Below are 15697 nucleotides of genomic sequence, written 5' to 3'. Positions count from 1 at the left end.
GCACTGCTCCGACATATATAGCTGATCTAATCCAGGTGAATAAACCAAAGAGAGCATTGCGCTCCGAATCATTAAATCTCTTGGTAGTCCCGCGCACGTACAGGAAAATGAGAGGAGACCGCTCCTTTGCAGCGGCTGCTCCCAGGCTGTGGAATAATTTACCTCATTATATCAGGGAATGTTCCTCTCTTACAGAGTTTAAACGACACTTAAAAACTTATTTTTTCACTCTGGCGTTTTGATCATTCATGAGTATTGTGCTAGTGATGTAATAGTTTATTATTGACGCCGCTTAGATTTTGAGGTGTCTGTGACAATGTTTTTAATTTAATTATGATTTTATGATTGTTATTTTATACTATGTACAGCACTGTGGTCAACTTCTGTTGTATTAATATGTGCTTTATAAATAAATTGAACATTGAACATTGAACATCCCAACGGTGAAGAACGGGGGAGGAGGCATCATCATTTGGGGCGGAACCACTTGCTATCATCAAGGGAAAACTGAATTTCAAAGTTTATCAAGATATCCTACAGGATAATATCTGGGTGCCAGCTGATTCCAAAGGGTTCACATACTTTTTCTTGCCAGTGTACATACTCTGATTTATGAATATATATCCAGATTAACATTTAAATATTTGGATTATAACTATATTTACAAATTTACATTTATATATTTGGATTATAACTCTATATACAGATTAATATAAAGGGTTCAACACCTCTTGAATTGAAGCAGGTTAGTAAAATACACATATTTGCATCATACTATTCTGTGTAATGTTTAAAGAGTCTATTATTGATTGTATTAATAAGATTACACACAATAATTGCACTTTTATTATATTAATCAGATGGGTTTTTTAAATGAATCTGAAATTATATTCTCATATCTGTATAATCACACGTTATTATGACTATTATTAAACATTTTTGACTTCGATTTTTGTCCGTCGGTAGGAGAGACAGTTCAAATGTAGCTCTTTTAATTGTGCAATAAACTACACAAGAGCTGTTCCTCTGATCCGAGTGACGACGGACAGAATCTCGCGCTCTCCTGTTAGATCTGACCCGAGTGACGGCGGACAGAATCTCGCGCTCTCCTGTTAGATCTGACCCGAGTGACGGCGGACAGAATCTCGCGCTCTCCTGTTAGATCTGACCCGAGTGACGACTGACAGAATCTCGGCTCTCCTGTTAGATCTGACCCGAGTGGACGGCGGACAGAATCTCAGCTCTCCTGTTAGATCTGACCCGAGTGACGACGGACAGAATCTCAGCTCTCCTGTTAGATCTGACCCGAGTGACGACTGACAGAATCTCGGCTCTCCTGTTAGATCTGACCCGAGTGACGGCGGACAGAATCTCGGCTCTCCTGTTAGATCTGACCCGAGTGACGACTGACAGAATCTCGCTCTCCTGTTAGATCTGACCCGAGTGACGGCGGACAGAATCTCGGCTCTCCTGTTAGATCTGACCCAGTGACGACGGACAGAATCTCAGCTCTCCTGTTAGATCTGACCCGAGTGACGGCGACAGAATCTCGGCCTCCTGTTAGATCTGACCCGAGTGACGCGGACAGAATTCGCCTCCTGTTAGATCTGACCCGAGTGACGACGGACAGAATCTCAGGCTCTCCTGTTAGATCTGACCCGAGTGACGACGGACAGAATCTCAGCTCTCCTGTTAGATCTGACCCGAGTGACGGCGGACAGAATCTCGGCTCTCCTGTTAGATCTGACCCGAGTGACGGCGGACAGAATCTCGCTCTCCTGTTAGATCTGACCCGAGTGACGGCGGACAGAATCTCGCGCTCTCCTGTTAGATCTGACCCGAGTGACGGCGGACAGAATCTCGCGCTCTCCTGTTAGATCTGACCCGAGTGACGACGGACAGAATCTCGCGCTCTCCTGTTAGATCTGACCCGAGTGACGACGGACAGAATCTCGCTCTCCTGTTAGATCTGACCCGAGTGACGACGGACAGAATCTCGCGCTCTCCTGTTAGATCTGATCCGAGTGACGACGGACAGAATCTCGCGCTCTCCTGTTAGATCTGACCCGAGTGACGACGGACAGAATCTCGCGCTCTCCTGTTAGATCTGCAGATCCAAGTGACGACTGACAGAATCTCGTGCTCTCCTGTTAGATCTGACCCGAGTGACGACGGACAGAATCTCGCGCTCTCCTGTTAGATCTGATCCGAGTGACGACGGACAGAATCTCGCGCTCTCCTGTTAGATCTGACCCGAGTGACGACGGACAGAATCTCGCGCTCTCCTGTTAGATCTGACCCGAGTGACGACGGACAGAATCTCGCGCTCTCCTGTTAGATCTGACCCGAGTGACGACGGACAGAATCTCGCGCTCTCCTGTTAGATCTGACCCGAGTGACGGCGGACAGAATCTCGCGCTCTCCTGTTAGATCTGACCCGAGTGACGGCGGACAGAATCTCGCGCTCTCCTGTTAGATCTGACCCGAGTGACGACGGACAGAATCTCGCGCTCTCCTGTTAGATCTGACCCGAGTGACGACGGACAGAATCTCGGCTCTCCTGTTAGATCTGACCCGAGTGACGACGGACAGAATCTCGTGCTCTCCTGTTAGATCTGACCCGAGTGACTGCGGACAGAATCTCGCGCTCTCCTGTTAGATCTGATCCGAGTGACGACTGACAGAATCTCGAGCTCTCCTGTTAGATCTGACCCGAGTGACGACTGACAGAATCTGGCGCTCTCCTGTTAGATCTGATCCGAGTGACGACTGACAGAATCTCGCGCTCTCCTGTTAGATCTGACCCGAGTGACGACTGACAGAATCTCGCGCTCTCCTGTTAGATCTGACCCGAGTGACGACGGACAGAATCTCGCGCTCTCCTGTTAGATTTGATCCGAGTGACGGCGGACAGAATCTGGCGCTCTCCTGTTAGATCTGACCCGAGTGACTGCGGACAGAATCTGGCGCTCTCCTGTTAGATCTGATCCGAGTGACGACAGACAGAATCTGGCGCTCTCCTGTTAGATCTGATCCGAGTGACGACAGACAGAATCTCGTGCTCTCCTGTTAGATCTGACCCGAGTGACGACTGACAGAATCTCACGCTCTCCTGTTAGATCTGATACGAGTGACGACGGACAGAATCTCGCGCTCTCCTGTTAGATCTGACCCGAGTGACGACTGACAGAATCTCGCGCTCTCCTGTTAGATCTGACCCGAGTGACGACGGACAGAATCTCGCGCTCTCCTGTTAGATCTGACCCGAGTGACGACGGACAGAATCTCGCGCTCTCCTGTTAGATCTGACCCGAGTGACGACGGACAGAATCTCGCGCTCTCCTGTTAGATCTGACCCGAGTGACGACGGACAGAATCTCGCGCTCTCCTGTTAGATCTGATCCGAGTGACGACGGACAGAATCTCGCGCTCTCCTGTTAGATCTGATCCGAGTGACGACGGACAGAATCTCGCGCTCTCCTGTTAGATCTGACCCGAGTGACGACGGACAGAATCTCGGCTCTCCTGTTAGATCTGATCCGAGTGACGACGGACAGAATCTCGGCTCTCCTGTTAGATCTGACCCGAGTGACGACGGACAGAATCTCGGCTCTCCTGTTAGATCTGATCCGAGTGACGACGGACAGAATCTCACGCTCTCCTGTTAGATCTGACCCGAGTGACGACGGACAGAATCTCGGCTCTCCTGTTAGATCTGACCCGAGTGACGACTGACAGAATCTCGGCTCTCCTGTTAGATCTGATCCGAGTGACGACGGACAGAATCTCAGCTCTCCTGTTAGATCTGATCCGAGTGACGACGGACAGAATCTCGCGCTCTCCTGTTAGATCTGATCCGAGTGACGACGGACAGAATCTCGGCTCTCCTGTTAGATCTGACCCGAGTGACGACGGACAGAATCTCGGCTCTCCTGTTAGATCTGACCCGAGTGACGACGGACAGAATCTCGGCTCTCCTGTTAGATCTGATCCGAGTGACGACGGACAGAATCTCGGCTCTCCTGTTAGATCTGACCCGAGTGACGACGGACAGAATCTCGCGCTCTCCTGTTAGATCTGACCCGAGTGACGACGGACAGAATCTCGCGCTCTCCTGTTAGATCTGACCCGAGTGACGGCGGACAGAATCTCGCGCTCTCCTGTTAGATCTGATCCGAGTGACGACGGACAGAATTTCGCGCTCTCCTGTTAGATCTGATCCGAGTGACGACTGACAGAATCTGGCGCTCTCCTGTTAGATCTGATCCGAGTGACGACTGACAGAATCTCGCGCTCTCCTGTTAGATCTGACCCGAGTGACGACGGACAGAATCTCGCGCTCTCCTGTTAGATCTGACCCGAGTGACGACGGACAGAATCTCGCACTCTCCTGTTAGATCTGACCCGAGTGACGACGGACAGAATCTCGTGCTCTGCTGTTAGAATCTATGGCGTCATAGAGGGCGTGTCTGACGTCAGCGGCTGAAGGGTATAAATAGCACGTTACTGCACAGATCAGAGATGATGATGAATGCCATGAATGACTAGTATGCTGAAGATATGCAGGAGGCCACACTGGAAGAGGATCAGGTGAGCAAATGTCATTTAACAAGTGTATTCAGAAATGATTTATTAACCCTTAAACACAAGGGAATTTCACCAAACACTCTTTCAGGTCTTTAGAGAACACTAATGTGTAAAGATACGATTTCTAATTCCCTGAAGAACAATAAAACTATGCTTTTCTTTTAAAAATGTCTTTAATTTATGCTATTTTTATCTTATTTGCATGCACATGCCATTTTTACAAATATGTACAAATAATCAAATTTGTGAAAAATGCAGAACCTACACTTCTATATGTTGAAACATGACGGAAATATGACTCATACCAGAGACTGTGTGGCCCGAACGATAGGGTTAGACTTCAAGCCCAAACCCAAAATGGCTCTGTAGCAGCCAATACTGTAATATATTTTCCATTCTTAACGTAATAAATGTCAATAATGTAATAACAGGGATCTGAAATGCAGTTCAACCTTCAGACAATGGCATATGAAGTATCCCATGTCTTATGGTTGGAGTTGGCATCAGTTCATCCTCTGAAGTCATCATAATAGACTGAAGTGAAGTTTGGCACCGGCTGTAGTTTGTCTTTAGATGAGTCTTTAGTCTAGACTTAAACTGAGGGAGCGTGTCTGAGTCCCGAACAGTGTTAGGGAGACTATTCCACAGTTTAGGAGCCAAATATGAAAACGATCTTCCTCCTTTTGTGGATTTTGACATTTTAGAAACTATTAACAGGCCAGAATTGTGTGATTGTAATGAACGTGATGGAATATGGTGTGGTAGAAGATCACTTAAGTACTGCGGAGCTAGACCATTCAAAGCTTTGTATGTAGTTACAGAATTTAACAGGTAGCCAATGTAACGATGATAAAATGCGGCTAATATAATCATATCTCTTGGTTCTCGTCAGCACTCTGGCTGCTGCATTTTGAACCAATTGAAGTTTATTTATTGATCTTGCTGGACATCCTCCCAGTAATGCATTACAATAATCTAGTCTTGAGGTCATGAACGCATGAATTAGTTTTTCGGTATCAGCAACAGAGAGCATGTGCCGTAATTTAGCAATATTTCTTAGGTGGAAGAATGCTGTTCTACAAACATTGGTAATTTGATTTTCAAAGGACAGATTGGTATCAAATATAACACCCAAGTACTTCTCTGTTGAAGATGATGTAACGGTACATCCATCCAAGTTTTTTGGTCCAATAATTAGTACCTCTGTTTTGTCAGAATTGAGTAGAAGGAAATTTCTGGCCAGCCAATCTTTTATTTAATTGATACACTCTGCTAATTTCAAGAATTGTGAAATCTCATCAGGTTTTGAGGAAATATAAAGTTGTGTATCGTCAGCATAGCAGTGGAAACTTATTCCACTATTCCTGATAATATCTCCCAGGGGGAGCATATACAAGGAGAAAAGCAGAGGCCCTAAAACAGATCCCTGTGGCACTCCATATTTTACTTTTGTTTGGTTTGACAATTCCTCATTTACATAGACAAAGTGGTAGCGGTCTGCTAAATATGACCTAAACTAAGCTAATGCAACTCCACTAATGGCAACATAATTCTCCAGCCTATTCAAGAGAATGTCGTGATCTATCGTGTCGAATGCAGCACTAAGATCTAAAAGCACTAGAAGAGAAATGCAGCTGCGATCAGATGATAAGAGTCATGTGTAACTCTGATAAGTGCAGTCTCTGTACTGTGATGAGGCCTAAATCCTGATTGAAATTCTTTGTATATACTATTTCTCTGTAGAAATGAACATATTTGGGAGGATACTACCTTTTCTAGTATTTTTGACATAAATGGGAGATTTGAAATCGGTCCATAATCAGCCAGATCTCCAGGATCAAGTTGTGGCTTCTTAATAAGCGGTTTGATAACTGCCATTTTAAAGTTTCTTGGGACATGTCCTAAGCATAGCGAGGAGTTAATAATATTAAGAAGAGGTTCTGAGATTACAGGGGATACCTCTTTTAAGAGCTTAGTTGGTATAGGATCTAACAAACATGTTGTAGCTTTTGATGTTTCGATAAGTTTTGTTAGCTCTTCATGACCTATGACAGAGAAAGACTGAAGTTGCACGTGAGGAAAATTATTAGACACTGTTTTCTGAGGTGCTATGACAGATGATTGCATAATTCATATTTTATTTCTGATTATTTCAATTTTATCTGTAAAGAAATTCATGAAGTCATTACTCTTGAGCTGCAATGTAATATCTGGTTCTGTTGAGGCTTTATTCCTAACCAATTTAGCCACGGTACTGAATAAACATCTAGGATTGTTGTGGTTATTTTCTATGAGTTTACTAAAATATGCTGACCTGGCAGCTTTTAGTGTCTGTCTAACCATGCACCACGAAATACTTATAATTTTGTATTTTTCCACATGCGCTCCATTTTCCGAGCTGCTCTCTTGAGAGCATGAGTGTGATCATTGTACCATGGTTCAGGGCTTATTTCTTTAATTTTCTTTAATCTAAGGGGGGCGACAACATCAAGGGTGCTAGAGAAGACTGCATTTATATTTTTTGTTATTTCATCAAGTTCTTCTGGGCTTTGGGGTTTATTGAGTGTATGAGATAGATCTGGAAGATTATTAGTGAAGCTATCTTTAGTGGTCGAAAGAATAGTTCAACCTGAACAATAGCGGGTGTAGATTGAGTAACATTAGCTGATTGCAGCATACAAGAGATGAGGTAATGATCCGAGATGTCATCGCTCTGCTGCAGAATTTCAATATTATCAACATCAACTCCATATGACAGAATTAAATCTAGTGTATGATTATGGCGATGAGTTGGTCCTGTTACATTTTGTCTGACTCCAAGAGAGTTGAGAATATCGATAAATGCTAATCCCAATGTATCATTTTCATTATCTATGCGAATGTTGAACTCACCAACAATTAAGGCTCTATCTACAGTAACTACAAGATCTGATAAAAAATTTGCAAATTCACTAAGGAAATCAGAATAAGGCCCGGGTGATCTATACACTGTAGCAAGGGTAAAATACGACAGAGATTTTTTATTTATATCTGACAGTGTCACATTAAGCATTATTAGTTCAAAAGACTCACATTTATATCCTGTCCTCTGAGTAACACCAAAAACTTCACTGTAAATTGTAGCAACACCTCCTCCTCGACCCTTCAGACGAGGCTCATGTTTATAACAATAACCTGATTGAGTAGATTCATTTAAACTAATATATTCATCCGGTGTGTGAGAGGAGTGTGTGTGCGTGAGGATGTGTGAGCGTGCATGTTTGTGTGTTACACAAAACCGATTTTTGAGGAGTACTAAAGAGGTGTGGTCACAAGGGGGTGGAATGAGGTATGCGTTGTTAATTATGGGCTAATTAATCATTTATTTTTAAATACATTTTAAAAGATGAAATAAACAGTTTTAAATATGTCTATTAATTTGTCCATTTAAAAAAAATATATTAATTGTTTAAATTATGTTAGGAGCCGCCTGACTGGGAGCAGCAGGTGAAGAGTCTGCTTGATCAGAAGAACCAGCTTGAAGCCGCTCTGATGAAGGAAAAAACGTCTGTTCAGCGGCTGCAAGTAGTAGTACGTAAGAGGGATGGCAGAAATGTGAGCTTTAAGATCTTAATGGGGCAAATGACAGGCTCTTGATGAAAACCTCAAAGCTTTAGAGGAGCAAATTCAGACCCTCAGAGAGATGCAAGTGGAACGCAAAGTCAAGGCAACGGGCAGATAAACAGAGTCAAAGATGACATAAAGAAGGCCAAAGCACTGCAAAAGTTTGAGATGAAGATAGCTGAAGAAAAGCTTAGGGCAGAGAAACAGAGGGAGAAAGAGGAGCTGAAGATGGCCGAAGCCCAGATAGAGTTGGAGATAAAGAGAGCCCAGGCCCTGCAAAAGGTCGAAGAAAAGAGACTTTAATCAGAAAAGCATTACAAGAAGATATGTGCTGAAGCCCAGCTGATGAGAGAAGAAGCCCAGCCTAAGTTGGATATGATAAGAGCCAAAGACCAGAAAAAAACTGAGAGCCAAAGTTCGGCTGAAGGCAGAGAAGAAAGCTAAAGCTGAGCAAACGCTTGAAGAAATGAGACTGAAAGCTGAGCAAAAGATGGCAGCAATTTTAGAGGAAAGAGGTCTGAAGCCCAGCAGCTGGTAGAGAAGTCCAAGCAGGCCACTTTGAGCACATCGAGGAGGTGTCTCAAATGAAAATGGGGTGAATGGAAAATACCCCAAAAAGCCGATAAAAGGAGCATTCAACAAAAAGGTAATGTGCATCAAATATTGAGCAATAAAAAGACAACATTACACACATACTTGTTCTGTTTCATTAACCCTTAAACCCATACCTTGGGTCTTTAGTGACCCGGGACCTCATTTCATCTGCTGAACCTCATCCATTTTTTGGACTTAGTTGTGCTCAGTGATGTCATACAATGGCAGTTTATGGTGACACCTCTTCAAGCTTCAAAAGAACACAAAAGTATCATTCAGAAGTCTAATTAATTATTCATGAGCTCATGATTGTTATGAAAGTATACGATAAGATTTGATGAGAAACTGAAATCTAATGTATTATTTAGTGTAAATGTTCACTGTTGATCTCCTGTGTGTGTTCATGATAGGACACGAGAGCAACAGTTCACGCGCCCCTCACGACATTGGGGCGTTCAAGAGAAAACTCGTTTTGTTTATCTAAAAAGAGTGATGGTGACAACAGAACACAACTGCACACAAAACAGAACTTACTAAACATGTCTGAAGCATTTATAGTCTGAGAATTTATGCATTTCTGTGCCCAGCCTTATTTTTTTGAACGGAGTATTCAGAAATCAAACAGAAACATAGAGGAGCTACAGGACGCCACAGTCACACCGTGTCCAAACCTGACGGCAAACGACACGTGATAAAAGGTTAATCTGAGTTTTTGTCCCAACCAGCAAAGATGAGCGATGGTACATTTATATCGATCGTTTGTTTTCTATTTTCAGCATCACGCAGATAACTCCGTCTGCTATGAACTGGCACCGGTCCAAAAAATAAGGCTGGGCATAGAAATGCATAAATTCTTGGACTACAGACTCTTCAAACATGTTCAGTAAGTTCTGTTCTCTGTTTTGTGTTGTCACTATCACTGTTTTTTAAATACAACAAGTTTTCTCTTGAACACCCCAATGTCGTGAGGGGTGTGTCATCACTGCCCCGGGAGGAGGCAGACCCAGCCACTTCGTTGCTGTGTCCGTTACGTGGTTTGCGTACCTACTATGACCGCACGCAGAGCTTTAGACGTTCTGGGCAGCTCTTTGTCTACTTTGGTGGACAGCGGCAAGGAAACGCTGTCTCCAAACAGAGGCTTTCCCACTGGGTAGTGGATGCCTATCACACCCAGGCCATGCCCCCAACCCCCAACCCCCAACCCCGCGCGTCTGAGCACACTCATGTTGCATCCTCGTGGGCACTGGCCAGGGGCACCTCCCGGGCAGACATATGTAGAGCAGCGGGTTGGGCAACACCTAATACATTTGTGAGATTTTACAGTCTCAGGGTTGAGTCCGTATCACATGATCTGCTGTTACCTTCTCAACATTTAAGAACCAGCTTAAAATACATCTGTACATAGATACATTTTACATCTGTAAAATACAAGCACGTAACCAACCCACACTAATTACACTTACTACTGCAATTAACCTGCATTTAATGTCTCTTTCTTCTGTGCTAGAATCTTTACCACTCCAGCCACTGAGAGATCTTGGCAGTCCTGTACTTCAGATGTTGTTAAAGTTTGTATGACAGATTGATTGCTATGTGTCTCATTTGTTAGTCGCTGTGGATAAAAGCATCTGATTAGTGACTAAATGTAAATGTAGGTGGAATCAGTTTAATTCGATTTAATGAAGTGCCTGAAGCAAACTATCAATGGCTCTTATGAGGAAAAGACTTCAACACACTTTTGCAATGTGAATTCAATGGATGACATAAATATTAGCAACGAGAATAAAGTTTGTGGAAGTACTTGTACAATGACAATAAGAGCTTGATGCAACAAAGACAATAAAGAACAGTGATGGGATGGATCATACAGTGGGTTCTTATGCATTCTTTTCTAATTTAATAAATTTATTTATGAATTAATTATGGAGGAAGTCACGTGACCCCATGTGCGATTCGGACGTGTGAACGGCAAGCTCTGTGCACTTTGCTGGTTTTAATACTTTTTACTGTTCTAGGAAGACAATATGTCAAAGAATTCAAAACCCTTAGGCTCTGGGGACATTAAAAGACACTTACTTGCTCGAAGCAGTGGAGAGATTCAGCGTCAACTGTCGAACATGTGTAATGCTGACGAAGGTCAGTGCTGACTTAGAGGATCTTGCTGTAATACGTCGGTCGATCGATCACTGCCATGGAGACGAAATTCACTGAGTTGGTAACAAGAGTGGTGGATGTTGAGAAACATCGATTATCTGGAGTCATTGGAGAGGGAATTAGCTGCTAATCCACATCAAAGTATGATCGGACTGTTTGAGATTAGAGGGATGGGTACCAGTTGGCATTGTCTTGTCTGATTATTGCACTAATGTTGGAATGTGGTCTTTATAATCTTATTTTTGACACACAATCTGTTTAAATGTCAAATGTTAATATGAGTAGATTGTCTCTCCATGTGGAATGTGAATGGGTTGAGGCACCCCATAAAAAGAAGTATGGTCATTTATTTTCTTAAACAAAATGTTTAGAAAGCTGAGGAATTTGGGAGGATATTGGATGAGCATGTTTTCTTTAGTGCTGGCTCAAGTAAGAGCAGGGGAGTCATTACATTGATAAGGAAAAATCTACAATTCAAATGTCTCAAACAGAGTAAAGATAAATTAGGAAGAGTCATTTTTATTTCAGTAGAAATTCAGGGGCAAAGATTGATTTTGGCTAATATTTATGCACCTAACGCTGATTTTTTATAGATCTTGAAGGGATGTTGCAAGCTGCTGGCACCCCTCATGATATAAGACTTTAATCTATCAATGGACTCTTATAGATATATGGAGACTTTTGAACCCATCTGGTAGGGACTATACATTCTTTTCATCAGTCCATAAGATTTATCGTAGAAGTCCCTCAGTAGGGGTCACGCCCCGAAGGGGCATAAGATTAATCATCAAATTGGTCTCACTAGATTCATTGGGGTGTAGCGTAACCAACGATATGAAAAATTCCTATGTCGGCCATTTTGGAAATCGGTCGTTGTGAATTTAGACATAAAATGCTGTATTTTACCAATGACTTGGCGTATCGTTATGAAACACTGTATGTACAGTGCCACCTAGTGATAAAAATGATAATGCTATTTCTAAAAATGCTAATAGCTATTTACTCCTTTTGCTAAATTCATGAGACTGGTCTTGATATATTCCGTGGTTTAACATTGCCGAGAACAATCTCAATGATGTCATGATCGAGCAAACTTCCTGTCCACCATTTTTAAGCTACTTTTTCGAATTCCTCTTAGACTGTTTGTTCACAGAATTTTTAAAACCATACCGTTTTTAAATGGCACTTCAACAAATTTTATGAAGAATGCGCAAAATAGAACTTGAGGCTGTATCGCTGCACTGCTTTTAGGGATTGGGACGAAACAAGTGTCATCACGATGAGGCCATGAGGTTACCTGCAGCATTATGGCGCACTGTCCCCTACTGGTCACATAATACAGTTTGTCATAAAATCATTAAATTGGTCTCATTAGACTCAGTGGGCTATAGCGAGTCCAACGATATGAAAAATTCCTATGTCGGCAATTTTGGACGTTGGCCATTTAGAATGTTCTGAAAACCCTACTTTTTCGTACTGGTGTCCACGATTGCCACGGCCAATGAGCCAACACCCACGCCTGACACGGCCAATGAGCTGGAAGCCTTGTCCGTCCCAGAGCCTGTATTGCCAGCCTTGTCCGTCCCAGAGCCTGCATTGCCAGCCTTGTCTGTCCCAGAGCCTGCATTGCCAGCCTTGTCCGTCCCAGAGCCTGCGTTACCAGCCTTGTCCATCCCAGAGCCTGCGTTACCAGCCTTGTCCATCCCAGAGCCTGCGTTGCCAGCCTTGTCTATCCCAGAGCCCGCATTGCCAGCCTTGTCCGTCCCAGAGCCTGCTTTGCCAGCCTTGTCCGTCCCAGAGCCTGCGTTACCAGCCTTGTCCATCCCAGAGCCTGCATTGCCAGCCTCGTAAATTACAGACCCAGCATTACCAACTTCAGCCGTCCGGAGGAGGAGGAGAAGGAAGACATAATGGCTGTGAGCAGTAGAGAAGGAGGGTTCCACTCTAGCACAATGCTCGCAGGTACCTGAGAAAGGACGTCTGTCATTTCCACGTCAGCGTGTGCTGGGTGGCCTCACCCTGAGGGAGAAGCCCAGCCGAGGTTTTCTGAAGCTGCGCTTGAGAGCTCATCACCTTTGCGGGCTCAGGACAAGAGGTTGAACTCGCTCTGAGACGAGCCGGCACACTCATCCGGAAGCCTGATCAGGGCAAACGAGCATGCTGGGGGATGGGAGGTCTGTGGGGATTTACCCGGTGGTCCCATTAAGGTCCCCAAATCGCCCCCAGTGCTAGCCGCGCTGGCCTCAAACCCATAGGTAGAAAGGACCGAGGCGGGGAGCCGCTGGGGTGGCTTGCTTACTTACGAAAGCAAGCCGCTACTGCAACGTTGCCATGGTCATGTTCTCGCAGTGAGAACATGATGCATCCACGAATGACGTCTCCAAATGGGCAGCGCCCAGACACGAAAGACAGCGATCGTGGCCGTCAGACGGACAGGCATCTTTAGAAAGACGCGTCTTTAATAATACGTTTCTGTGTGTGCCGCACTTTTAGAATATACTCTTTTAGTTTGTTCTGCCGAAGCGCCCAGTGGCAATCTCTGCAGTACACAGAGATCCAGCAGAGGTGAAATGGATGCTGGGGGAAATCAGCTCGCTTATTTCTCTATGAAATAGCGACCGCTCTGCTCCGAAGAGAAAATCTGAATGAGCGGTTTGCACGCCAGCTCCTTTATACCTGTATGTGCGGGGGGGGAGTGGCATGCAAATACCACTTGCCAGTTCCCATTGGCCTTTTATCAAAGATCAGAAGGTGTCTTGGGCTCCCAAAAGTGACCCCTAATGTCACTTCATCGACACAACGTCGATTGAGTGACAGATTAGGAAAATAGTAAAATATATTTGCTTATGTAAGTACATTTTACTGGTAAATCAAATAACATTTTATTTATTTTTTTAAGCTGATTCGGCTTGAATAATGAATAAGCTTGTTTTCACTGTTTACAGTTTTATTTACACTGTTGTGACCGTTGATATTGTTTTAACATTTACATTGTTTTGACCAAATATACATAATTTATTCAAGCGCAAGGGCTTATGGGTATTCCACACAGCTGTAATTTTGTAGTTTATAATTTTGAGTTTGCAGTACTCGAAGCCAAAGTTTAAAGAATGTAAGAGTTATGATTCCAAAATGTGACATTTCAAGTAGTTTATAGAACCACTTAAATATTTTTATTAATGATATCTTTAGGATTTAGAGAGTAATGGGAACCTAATTAAAACTAGTAAGAATAGTAAAAACATAAGCTTAACCATTTATTTAAACTGTTAGATTACTATTACTAAAGTATTTTTTTACTCAAATATGCTGTTATTAAAGAACATTTTGTTGAATAAATCGACAGTTTCTCATTAAAATACGTCTTTTCTGTTGACTACATGATTCTTTATCCCAGCTAACAATTCAGAATGTTCTGGAAACATTTCATAATGACCTAATTTTAATGGCGCAATGACAAAAGTATCTTCACATACTATGGAAATATTACACATTTATTCACTTCTTTCTTCCGATGTTAAAATCATCAATCGTCCATTGTTGCCATATTTGGTGTGAAACGTCTTTCAGATCAACTGATCTATATCGATAATCCACTGCCATGAAGAGGTTGCCCGGGATATGAGTCGCTGCTGACTTCAAAGGAGGAGATGGCGGGCGAGTTGCGACATGTGACGAGAGGCGATTTATGTATGCTATCGTAATGGTGCTGTCTGAACAGATCAAGAAGTGCTTTCCCCGAAGTAGCGGGAGAAACCTCCACAGGGCAAGAATTACAGCCAGCAATTCTAGGCAGTTGATGTGCCAACCCAGCCGGGGCTCAGTCCAGGAGCCGTCGGCTGTGTGCCCGTTGCACACGGCGCCCCAACCCCATTTGGAGTTGTCTGTGGTGACCAGAACGTGTCGGGACACCTGCTGTAGGGGGGACTCCTTTCTGCAGAAAACAGAGGTCTGTACCGGGGTTGAAAGTCTGCCAGCAGGCAGGGGTGATGAACACCCGGTAAGTGCCGAGGCGCAATGCCCATCTCGGGACTTGAGTTTGAAGCCAGTGTTGAAGCGGTCACATATGCATCAACCCCAGTGGCGTGACCACTGCTGAGGATGCCATATCCCCCAGGAGCCTCTGGAATTATTTTAGTGGAACCATTGTGCCTGGCTTGAACAAGGTGAGGCATTTCAGCACCGACTGTGCACGATCGTTGGTGACGTGATTGAGACTACCTACATGCTGAGAAAAGAGATGCTCTGAACCGGGAGCAGTCGTGGGTCTGGAGGCAAGGGGTCCGCATCCAGGGTGCCGGGACTGCCGATGTTTGGTGCCGCGTTGCCATGAGAACGGCATATGTGGGCCGAATGACCCAGGGAACGAGGAAATAGCTCTTTTAATGAGATTGTGGGTACCGCAGCCTGAAGGGGGTAAAGGTAAATGAGGATTCTCCTTCCGGCCCTCCACCGGGGGACAGAGTGGTCTGTTTACCAGCTCCAGAGTAAACGTCTTGTTCCCTGGGTCGCCTGTCTCAGGAACGCTCGGGAGCCTTCCGGGTCCTCGAGGACAGCCGAGAGACAGGGGCGTGCGCTCGACCCTGGGGCTGAGAGCTGGGCCCAGATTAAGGCGGAGCTGCCTGATGTTTGGAAGCCACAGGGGGATGCCCTCAGCAAGCAGACGGAGCACGGCTCATGCTGGAACACCGGCGAAGCATGATATGAGATATGGCCTCCGTCTGTTTCTTCATCACAGAAAACTGCTGGGCAAAGTCGT

This window comes from Xyrauchen texanus, chromosome 2 (assembly GCF_025860055.1).
Source record: "Xyrauchen texanus isolate HMW12.3.18 chromosome 2, RBS_HiC_50CHRs, whole genome shotgun sequence".
NCBI classification, from domain to species: Eukaryota; Metazoa; Chordata; class Actinopteri; order Cypriniformes; family Catostomidae; genus Xyrauchen; species Xyrauchen texanus.
Note: the sequence above shows the minus strand (reverse complement) of the source record.